Raw genomic sequence first — 12,255 nt, forward strand, 5'->3', positions numbered from 1 at the left:
TTCCTACCTTAAATAAATAAAAACTTTATTTTTGTGAGTGGATGGCCTGCTTCAGTGCCCCTGATTAACAACTTCAAAGGCAATTTTCTCAATATTTCGTTTTTTTGCGCTCTCAGATTCCAGAGTTTTAAAAGGTTGTTACTCAACCAGACATTGTCATATTCTAACAACTTATACATCAATAGAAAGCTTTCAGATTATGCAAACATCTCAATTTCGAAAAATTGACCCATAAGACTGGTTTTGTTGTCCAATGTCACATTTGTGTTTAGACTACGGTTGTAGTTCATCCCAGATGAATTCAGCATATTCGATTAAAATGCTTTCATTGAACAGAACAATTCTGATTGACAGTTTTAAATTGAGATGTAATGTAGCTCAATCGTCTATTATAACTTAAGTCTTTTCAGAGTTATGTCTGCTATTGTGAATAAACCACAATCTTGCTTGCTTAGTCTTATGTTTAGATAAGCCGATGTGTGGTTACCCCTGAATTGCTGTCATCAGTTTGATGTAGTTTAGTTTAATGCTGAGCTGCTAACTGCCTTTTGTTACTTTTGAAAGTATAAAAACCTGTTGGTGCCCTCAGACTCAATCCTGCTGGCAATGCAAGCATTCGAGACACTAGACTGATATAATCGTAGTATGGTGGTCTGATATTCCCCCCGGGTCTGATTATATTATTCAAGTCAGCATATTTTCGTGCCCTGTAGTGTGGTTTGCTTCAGTTTATTCTTAATGGCTAGCATACATTTTTAACTGATGCAGAAGATTTTGTTATCTGAAAAGTCGAGGTCTTACCATGATTAACAGACACTAAGCAGCACTACTCCACCAGGCATGCTGTTGAAACTGATAATTTTCACAGAAAAAGTTTTGAGTACTGAAGACTCGCATGCACATTAAACACGGTGTGCTGACAGGCTTTTCCATTGTGTATGAGCCTGACATTAACACTTGAGTGTTTTGTCCATGATGTGAATGAGTAGTCAGACATCCTGTTATGCGTGCTGGATGCTGATCGGTAAGGCTGCCAATTGTGCCTGCAAATGATGTTTTTTGTTGTCTGGGGTTGGGCAGTGCGTTAGCGCATCATAAACAGAAGTTGCTGGCTTAATGGAATCTAGTGTGCAAGTTCCCCTTGAATGGCTTTTGGTAGGGCCTCCAGTGAACAGTTGGCACTCTGACCTTCATTTGGTCCCTTCTTCCCCCTTAGCTATATAGGTTACAGATGATTTTGTTGTTATCACAATCTCATTGTAGTTCCACAAAAAGATGATTAATAGTCATGTAGCGGAACTTTATGATTCGATACACTTCTAGATTTACATTTTTAAGAAACGTTTTGGCTTGGAGAGAGGTCTGATGTGGTTGTATTCATGGTCTGTTGGATGTTGGAGCTGCCTTTGATGTGCTTTCATTCCTTTAAGATAGTGACTTGTTGTGTCTTGGATGGTGGTCTGGAGGAAACATGATAGCATTCAAGTTAGGATCCCTTATGAACACATAAAGGAAGTTCTATGCTGTAACCTTTTCCGCTAACTGCTTCTTGTTTCTGCAGGTGAATGCTGAGTTGACTTAGGGAAGTGCATGGTGGTGGTCAGCATGGTTGCTTTGTCTACATGTTTGCTAAGTACTGGACGTTTATTCGAGAAGTGTTTACACATGTTCTTTGAGCGTTCACAACAAAAGATCATCAATCATCAGTTTATTCGCTTCAGTCAGCATTAGCTTTTGACACATCAAGCTCAGACCTTGTCTCGTAGATTTGTTTATTGAACTCCCACTTCATTCAAGAGTATTTATAGCAGATCCTTCCTCTTCAACAGTTAAAGGTGAGCTTGAGTGCTGTGTATGATGGTCTCCTAGGAAAGACTTTGCCTCTTTGAAGTAAACCTCTGAGGAGATCTGAAGATGGAGCTGTGCGGATGTTATTAACCGTGGCTCGGCCAAAAGAGATTGCAAATGTTTGATGTGCAAGTGTGCCTTTACTCTGCCATCAGTTTTTTCACCATCTGCAGTCATCTTTTATCCTTTTTTTATATTACGGAACATTACTGAACATTGATTGTAAATGGATCAATTTGGGACATTTAAAATGTTGCCACTATGTCTTTTTTTGGTAGGAAAGTGTAGCAGTGATAGGACATGTGCTAGATTCAAACGCCTATCAACCACACATAAACACCACAACCATTCATGTTTGAGCATGTGCATTATCCACCAGGCCATGCGATTGACAAAGTTTTCGCAGCAAAAGTTTTGGGTACTGAAGTCTCGCATTCACATTAAACATGGTGTGCTGACAGGCTTTTTCCATTGTGTATTAGCCAGACATTAACACTTGAGGTGGAGTTGACTATTTAATGACTGTCTCATCACCAAGGTCTATCAAGTCTCTATAATAGTCGTCAGTAAAACTGAGACTTGAACCCACCCAGCAGTGCTTTCTCAGTATTTAATATCGCTGACTGTTTTGTCCACGCTGTGTATGAGTGGTCACTGGTGGTCAGACATCTTGTAGTCCGTGCAGGATGGTGATCGGGAGGCTGTCTAGTTGTACCTGCAAAGGATGTTTTTGGTTGTCTGGGCAGTGCGTGAGCGCATCATAAACAGAAGTCGCTGGCTTCAGGGAATCTGGGGTGCAAGTTTCCTTTTGATTTGTTTGTTTCTTTGAATGGCTCTTTGGTATTGCCTCCATTTTACATTTGGTCCCTTCCTCCACTCTAGCCATTGAGGTGTTTTTTGTCCCATAGATCTTTTTTTGATAATACACATACGATGACAGATACTGAAATGTAGGCAAATATAACAAAAAATAACCATCTTTCAAAAAACTTGTACCGAGTCCGGCTATCGATTTAGTACCTAAGTGCTGTTTGACTGATGCTATTGGTCAAATCTTGACAAGACAATAAAATCCATAGTTTAATATTTTTAATAATAACAAAAATCAGATAATTGTCAAAATATTGATTTTGTTTTTTTAAGGTTTGCTGTTTAATAACAGCATATTGTTCTTGCTGCTGTGTCTTATGTAGTTTTATAATATAATGAAACATTAATCAAACAACCATGTTGTTGTGAGGGGAAAAAGTCAGAGGACTTGCATGGATGACTTTGGTAGCTTTAGAAAAGCCTTTACAATTGAACATGAGTTAGGCTTGTTTCACACATCTGGCAGCCACATAACTGCAACAGCAGGCACACATTAAGCTTTTACACTCACTGCGTTTCTGCTGCGTAAGAGCTGCAGCTTTATATAGAAAATACTGGAATTTCTGGGTTACCACATTGAGAATTCCCTCTGGTAAATTATAAATGGTTATTGTGAGTGGGCAACCAAGAACTGTTTGCAAAATGGATTGTAATTAAAATGATATTATTAGGATGGGAATCATATTCATATCTAAATGATGAATAATCTACACAAAACCCTAACGGGCCCAAAGTGCAAGACTGGTACAAATGGCTAAAATGGTCTGAATTGAACCTCTATGTCACTGTTAGAGCAGCTTTTTCAAACAATGAGCACGAATATCACTACATTATGTTGTGTTTGCTTCATATAAGCACATTTTGCAATACATGTTGATGAATCAATAAAGTGAGTTTTTAATCTGTTTTATTGCTGAGTTTAGTGTGCGTTATGCAGCTCAGCACAAAAACTTGATAAATGCATGCTGCAACTTGTTTATATTGATGGCAAAAAGACTAACAGTTGAAAGAGGTGGCAATGGTGCTACAAAGTCATACAGTTGGTGGCACCACCCCTTATTTTGGTAGCACTAGACTCGGGTGAGGCAAGAAAAAATAAGCACTAAAACTACATCCAAATGTGTTTAATGCATTAATAAATATTAAATTACCAATTAATACAAATCATTATTGTGTATACATAAACTCACACATATAAACAAGACTTAATTAATAAAGATTTTTATTATGCTGGTGCACCTTTTAGACGGATAGGCGGATCTTCTATAGTGTGACACATGCGTTTCCTAACTGTTTATGTTAATGAAACGGACTGCTTATACATGGATACTTGATTATTATTTTTACCTAATTTTGTGTTCAAATGTCCATTTCAGGGTAAGAAGACATGGAGAACTCAGTGTAACATTTTGCTCTTTGACTCTCTGGGCTCGCGCATATCTTAAACAACCTACGAAAACTGAAGGTTTTAGTTGGGGGATTTCTTTCATGACGGCTGCATTGATACAAAACGACTCAAAGATTAAAATTATTTAACATTATGTCTAACACTTTATATGCATTGCAGTATTGTTGGAGAGATTTATACAATAGTATAGTGCTTGAAGTTTAAACACATTGATACAAATGTTGTTTCCGGCATAAGTTTTAAATTGCATACAATACAGGGATCATATTTCATTGTTGTTACTGTTTTCAACCTTATTCGTGTTGTATTGTATTATTTTGGCAAAACATTTATTTCAGTTGCAAGAGTGAGAGCTTCACTCGTCTGCTCTGTCGGTCCTTCTGCTTCAGCAGTTGCTTTGAATGCGACTCTTACCTGCGCATTACGGCTTTGGGGGGGCGGGCTGCACTGATAGATAAAGGAATGACTGAAGGAGTGGAGTCTAAATAGAGTGACTGGATGCATTGCTTTCACAATATAATGTTACTGCGATTAAATTTATAAGGCGCAAAAAATAAATATTGATCAGTTTGGCAGTCGCACATAAAGGGTTTGATTGAAAGCAGACCTATAATCAAAGATGTTTATCTACAGCGGGGCTCTAGACTGCGACCAAATGGCCGCATTTTGCGACTATTTTTCCTTCCGGTGCAACCACTTTTTCTTAAGGGTCTCATCGGCAGGAAAAATAGTCGCAAAATGCGACCATTTGGTCGCAGTCTAGAGCCCCGCTGTAGATAAACAACTTTGATTACAGGCCTGCTTTTCAATAAACTCTTTTTTTTATGGTGTGACAACTCTACTTAGCAGGCACTGTTTCAAAGCTTATGCATCAAAACAGTATTAATTCAGCCCCAACATATATTATGATGGGACGTGTTTGAATAATTGTTTGTGTTTTTATCCTTTCACAGTTTAAAAAAACAGTTCACTGTCTTGTCAAAACACATTCGCAGTGCCTTCTCCTTGGTATTTTGTGTAAGCTGTAATTTTTGGTTGTGGCCACACACCCATCTTCCTTGTGCAGCTGAGATTTGCTCCAGTCAGAGACCTGCGTCCGTTTTGGAGTATGTTTCATTTCCGATTACCCATATAAAATACTGTCCTTATGGTCACCGGCAACTTGTGGCAGAGTGCAGTGACACAGATGATCACCATGTTCATGTTCATGTTGTGATGGACTTTCGGAGGCGATCGTCAGGGGATGGAGGGCTCACGCTAGCATGCCCGGGTTTTGAGATTTATTGGCCCTATTTCATCAGTAGAGCCACATATTGATTCGAGTCCTGCTTCGGTTTGCTGCCATTTGTCTTGTCTTCCCGAACCGACCGGCAGACAGAAATGCTTATGCTGACGACTACTTCTCCTCTCTCTCTTTCTCATGGCGTTTCTCTCTCATCGCACACCGGCTGCCTGTAATGAAAACGCAGCCAGCCACGTACAACAGGGCCAAACATTTCATCAGAGTCAGAGAGGGTAAGAGAATGCAGTGCAGAAACCAGGCACGGAAATGGAAGTGTGTGCGATTATCTACCTGTTGTAGCCTTCCATTACCAGGCTTGTATAATAGACAGACTTTCAGAGCCACAGTGAGGGAGGGCTTGGCGATCTAGGAGTGTCTTGTCTATCTCTAAAAGCAAGGCTGAATTCTCAGTTTGTCATTATAAATAATTTAAGTTTTTTTTTTTTCTAAATTCTTCTCACTGCACACTTTTTTCTTATGGCTTATGGACTTTAAATGGATTCTTGTCATCCATATATTTCTAAAGCCCCATCCTGAGTGTTGTGCCTGAGTTATCGGCAGTAGCCTTAAAGCCTTCACGTGGCAGTGTGAAGATTTTAATGAAAATTGTGGGTGTGTAAAAGGAAGTAAAAAAAGTGCTACTTTCCACCAATTCTGGTAAAAGAACTTAAAACTCAGCCTGATGCACACACATTGTAGATAAACAAAGTTTATCATAGTTCTATAGCTTTGAGCCTTATTTCTTGAATTTTTTTAATTATAGTCTAGTTTTTTTAGTTTATTTAAAATATCAATGAATTAATGTTTTATTGTATTTTTATCAAAATTACCCTTTTTTCAATTCCGCCTTCCTTTCGCACAGGAAAAGTCAGATGTGAGAGTCAGATGTACACCGTATTGTCTGAAAATACGAATCCTCATTTTCATCATCACATATTTTGTAATTTGGGCTGTCAACCTTAATGCGTTTTCGCATGCGATAAATTTGTTCAGATTAACATAGAAAAAATCGATATTGCGTTCATGTAGTTAAATATTTTTTACGTCATCATTGACTAGTGTTGCATTATATAATCACGCTTTTATACATATAAAGGCCTTTAAACTATTAAGGCACGTTTTGAAATTGTTGTATTGCAACGTCCAGTATTGATTGACAGCTTCGGAGCACAGTGCAACGCGACAGCGGTCCTGTCTGGTGTATACATGGGCTAAAGGCTGCGTCAGAATCTGTCAGACAGCTCACCAGTATTAACTTCTCTTTCGTGCTTGAATTAACAAAAACACTCTGGATTATGCCAGAAAGCACATTTTGTCTAGTTTTTTCGCTAGAAAATAAAGTCTTGAAGGAATGCTAAGAGTAGTGAAAATGGGAAGCACATTGGACCTTCTTAGAGCGACAGCTCTTAAAGGGGCCATGTTCTTAAACATGTTGCTGTGACTCCTGTCACTTATGTTGATTAAAGAAAATTAGAAAGAAATGGGATTTACCACACGTTTTTTTTAAATGCAACCTGAACCAACACTTTATTACCCATTCAACAAATTGTTTATTTAATATAATTATTATCCAATAAAAGAATAATATAAATGAATATTAACATTCCATTCCATTTTCTACCGCTTATCCGAACTACCTCGGGTCACGGGGAGCCTGCGCCTATCTCAGGAGTCATCGGGCATCAAGGCAGGATACACCCTGGATGGAGTTGAATATTAACATCAATTAAATAAAATATAAATAGTTATATTACTAGACACTAGCCAATCACAAACCGGAAGTTAACTTGGGGTCAGGCACATGCGTCCAATGAAACGATCTAAATGATTATTTTGTCCCAAATATTCTTGTTAATTATATTATTGCAATATGTATTCGAAAAGTTTATATAAATGTTATTCATTTCTAAAATATTTTTTGGGTTTTCATTGAGTCTAACTCAATGTATCTATAGAATAGTTTTGCATACTTCGTATCTTCAAAGAGTATTTAGTCTGATCACATTTTTAAAAGATAGATACAGCTGTATGATTATTTCTTAAATCATAAGGCGTGTGTGGGTGGAGGGGGTTGGTAGGTTGAACTAAAGCACGTGTGCACCCATTGTTAATAAAAAGCATAAGTTTCACTCACTGCATACGGTTCATGTCCTGCATCTTTAAGTATGGGACAGCAACAAATATCAGTTTCAAACGATCTCCAAATCCAGCCTTAAACCAACGTTTATATAACATTCATAACCCAAATGCAGTGAACAAACAAATTCCTGAACTTCGCAAACGTATGCTCTCTCTCTTTCCTGCTTACAAGTGAAAGTGACGTCTGTGCATGCTCCTTCTCCTGCTCTACTTGCAGCCGCATGGGCGTGCCCCATGCTTTTCCGGGAGAATCGTCCGAAAAGAGACTTAGTTACGAAACGGTTTTATATGTTTAAAAAACTTTTCGAAACCCAGACAATCGCCGGGGGAGTGTATCGAGCACAGAAATACTATGCAATACCCCCCGTTTTTTTGACAAATTGACCATGTTAAGCATGAAAAGACCGCACGTTTAACACCGTAAAGAAGTCAGAATGCATGACCCATTGTTGCAGCACCCCTTTAAGGCAAACTTAGAACTATTGCTATATTATTATCAGTATTATCATGCGTAATATAATCATCATATCGATAGTCACGTTATTGTCAATACAGGCATTGTGACACTCCTATACAAGTGTACTTTTTTATAATGATTTCTAATTATTTGCAATATTTTCTTCGAAGTAGTCTTCATCAACATTAATAAATGTGGAACCCACACGCAGACATGGATCTCGCTGTTTAATAACAAGCTCAGATGAGCTCATGCTGGAAATCTCCAATAAATCCGCCGCAGAGAGAGAGAGAGATGAATCTTTACTCAGCTCACCGGTGACTACAAGTGAAGCCACGGCCCTGCAGCTCAGACTGCGTGCCGCCTCAGCAACCGGCATGCGCCGTAGATTGCATTAGTTTCCTTTGCTGTTAAGCTCTTTTGACAAAGCTAGCTTTTTCTCGCTCCCTTCAAACGCAATTTGTGACAATTAATAGTACGTTAATTACAGTCAGTGATGCTCATATGCATAGTTGAAGATAAAAGCATCAGAGCCACAGGAGCTGAGATGCAGCTTTTTTAACAATGTCAGCATTTACATGCAAATATTCAATGCCGAACGCTAGCTAGAATTGCTCGCTCTTCCCCAGCACCTTTTCATTTACCCCTCCCCCTCTTTATCTCTTGCTGGGATGAAAGCCACAGTGCAGTCAAACAGATTAGTTTATCCAAAGTTGCATTGTGCAAAGGAGGAGACATGATACACAAAAAAGTTAAATAAACTTATTTCCATTGTGGTCCCCATGTTACAAACATAAAATTTGGCTGACTATTAACCTTACAATAAATAATAATTTACATTTTTTGTGAGCGTAATTTATTAAATATTTGTCACAAATTGTGATTATTTAATTTAATCCTTTTCATGTTGTCACGTGCAGTACTTAACAATTACTTCAATTTACTAAAGTAAGTAAATATTCTCCGTGGCCGAATTATAAAAAACAATGTCATAACTTGTTCTCAAAAAAAGGAATTTTATTTTGACTAGTTGCCTCAAAGGGTTATGGTTGACGGAAGCTTCCTCGTTGTGTGAAACGCAGATGCTGAAAGCTCCACAAGCGCAACCATGCCACCCTTTCACTCATAAACACGCAAAACAAGCAGATTACAAACACATTGTGGAATTCATATGGCCCTAGATATTACACATACGTCGAGCAAACTTCGGCCATTCGGACATCATTCAGGAATCATTCATGGAAAATGACAGGCAGCAGCAGCCTTTAATTCGCTATTTAACCCCCAAATACACAGAGATAAAACTATGAAAGTATCGATAACAGTATCATTTGTCATGAAGCTTATCGATACTCTGGTATCGACCCAATTATGTACTGGTCCAAAAAAGTACCAGTTCTCTGTACCCATCCCTACGTATGATACGGCAGAAATAAATATTATCTTTTGTTTTAGATGTAATGCAATGTGTATACACTATTTAAGGTTAAAGAAGCTGAATTTTCCAAAAAAAAACATGCATTTTTGTATCTTCTCTTTGCCCCGCCTCTCTGAAGCTCACAGATTTTTTACAAAGCTCATCGCTCTGAAAAGCAAGGTGTGCTATGATTGGCCAGTTAACCAGTGCATAGTGATTGGTCGAATACTGCAAGCGTATGATGGAAATTTAACACCTCTTACCATATTTGGAACATCAGGTCCCCAAGCAATTAGACTGACAGGTGGTAAAATGTCATCGGTACTTTCCTTATCAATTCGAGCCAGAATCTGATCTGGAAAATAAAGAAGATCAAGCTGACGTGAGCAGGATTTTAAATTTGTAAAGGATTGGCAAGGTTTTGAAAAAAATACTTTGTGAAATAGTTAAAGACTATAGCTAACCGTTTTACCTTTTATGTATGAAGATTTGCCGTTAGTGATTAACCAGTGTTCCGCCATGTCTCGTCACGACTGAACGAAGACAATAAACCCCATTATAAACACGACATTTTATACCTCTAGTTGTAACGTGATTACTGATTATTTATCTTGTTGTAACCTGATTACTGATTATTAAGACTTATGTTGTCTTTTTTCACGTTGCGCGCATGTCTGCATTTGCCGATCACTCAAAGAAACAACATGCGCTACAAACAAACGACAAACTCAACTAGCGTTAGTCCTCAACAAAGTCTTTAACAATGAAAATAAACTTACAGGCTGCGAATCTGAAGCGCCAGACTGTCAATGCAAAGTAGTAATGGTTGGAATTGGCCCACTTTTTAACAAAAGCTTTTGAGCACAGCCAGCCTTGATCTCTCACAGGTTCATGAAAGCAATCATCTGTGAAATGCGCTCCACACACTTGAATAACCGAATTGTACCGTTGAATGTAACCATACATTTTTAGCTGTCTCTTCTTTTGTAAGGTCAAACACGGAGGCTTTCTTTTCGTAACGAAACACACAGCGTCTCCACAACATGGCTGCGGCGGCAACGATACAACGAGATTTACATTTACAAGAAATGACGTAAATTCGTAGAGGTGTGGTTACACAAGGCGTTTCAGGCAGGTCTGGGTGAGCATACGTTTTAAGAAATCCATGGGCAACTTATAACACACCAAAGACACAGAAAAACACATAATCTCACAATATGACCTCTTTAAAAAGGGAGGTTCTGGGGTGTGGTTCATGTGAACTCCAGTACGGTTCGCTGCTGATTTGAACGGAATCGTAAGAAGTTGTGAGTTTTTGTGAAGAGGGCCTTTCAATATTGCTGTATACATTAAGGAGCCTTGGAGTAAAAAGGTTCAGAGCTGCTGCTCCAGATCAAACCATTATTAAATAATTGTGATAAAGTAACAAAACTATCTTGTTTCTACAGTACTTTCTCACACCACAGATTCCAGATCTGGTTGGATTCCAGATCTTATTATTTACTTTGTCAAAACAAATATGCACATTTGAATAGATCACAATATGCGGGAAAGTAAATAGGATAATCATGTCTTACGTGTCATAAAGGGTGAATGTCTGAATGATGACAACACTTTCATTAAGAGTCCGCAACAAGTTCCAGACCTCTTCCACATAGCTGACATTTATCTCTAGTTCTGGCTTAACAACTCATTGTGGTAAACAAAGCCCAGCGGCTTCCTGTTGTTTTGTCTCGCTCAGCTTTTCCACAAATGTACTTATCTCACATCCCTCTCTAATCTCACGTTCGCGCTGAGAACTGGGCTTGAGCCAAGTCAAAACTAAAACAAGTTGCACCTTCACTTCCAGCAAAGAGCAAGAACCAGAATGTCTTTAGTGAATGTTTTAGAAACGCATCTTTATTTAATTTCATTGTGACAGCGCGAAGAAACATTCTCGGCGAACAGCGTACGTCAGCATTGACATCACTTGCCAATAGGCATCAGTGAAAATGTTTGAGTCCAATGTTTGAGTGTGCAATGTGAAACTAACCCCAGATCCTATCTTTTTCTGTCTTTGCTGTCAGTGAGGTCTTTTGAATATAGGCCAGGCCACGGTACATAGTGTGTCTGCTTATGCCGCGCTGATGCTTCGACTTCCACCACTAACCAGTTTTCAAACTTCACCTGTCCTGGTGCTATTAATATCTTCCGGGTGCCACCCTATACTCTGCGGATGAAGGAGAATAGACACACTTTGGTCTGTACCACAAAGGGCTGAACGATTTAGAAAAATAATCTGATTGCGATTCTTTTTCTATAGCAATATTGCGATTTAATATTCAAGTTATACATTTTTTTAGCACTTTATCTTCTGTATTATTTAATAAAGAAAATCAATGAATCATGTTAACCAACGCAATATTAGACAGATTAACCATAAACTATAGGCCAGTCTTAAAATGATATTATTTGATGCATGAATTGATTTACATATTTTTACAGAATACGATTATATTGAATAATTTGTTAAATTTCTAGCCATGTAAACATGTAATAATTATTGTGACATAAAGCATTGACAAATAAGCTTGGTGCAACATGAAAGTCATTAATCATAGAAACTAAAGTGCAGATTACATGAATATAAAACAAAACTGTGACTTAACCACACTCAGTAATCTGATAATGCAGAGTCACCACTGTAATAAACAAAGGATTCACATGTTGATTGCACTTAAACACTGTCTGTTAACTTACTAGACAATCTTTAAATAATTACCTAAAAATATAAACTATTAATAAATGTATTATTTGTCTTATTGTCTTTTATTATTTTGAGATAGCATTAATGT

General features: G+C 38.0%; 1 protein-coding gene across 1 annotated transcript in view; it reads left to right on the forward strand.

Moving 5' to 3' along the window:
- Window positions 1-12,255, forward strand: part of atp11c (ATPase phospholipid transporting 11C) — a 55,401-nt gene that overhangs the window by 1,496 nt on the left and 41,650 nt on the right.

This window comes from Triplophysa dalaica, chromosome 16, assembly GCF_015846415.1.
Source record: "Triplophysa dalaica isolate WHDGS20190420 chromosome 16, ASM1584641v1, whole genome shotgun sequence".
Taxonomy (NCBI): domain Eukaryota; kingdom Metazoa; phylum Chordata; class Actinopteri; order Cypriniformes; family Nemacheilidae; genus Triplophysa; species Triplophysa dalaica.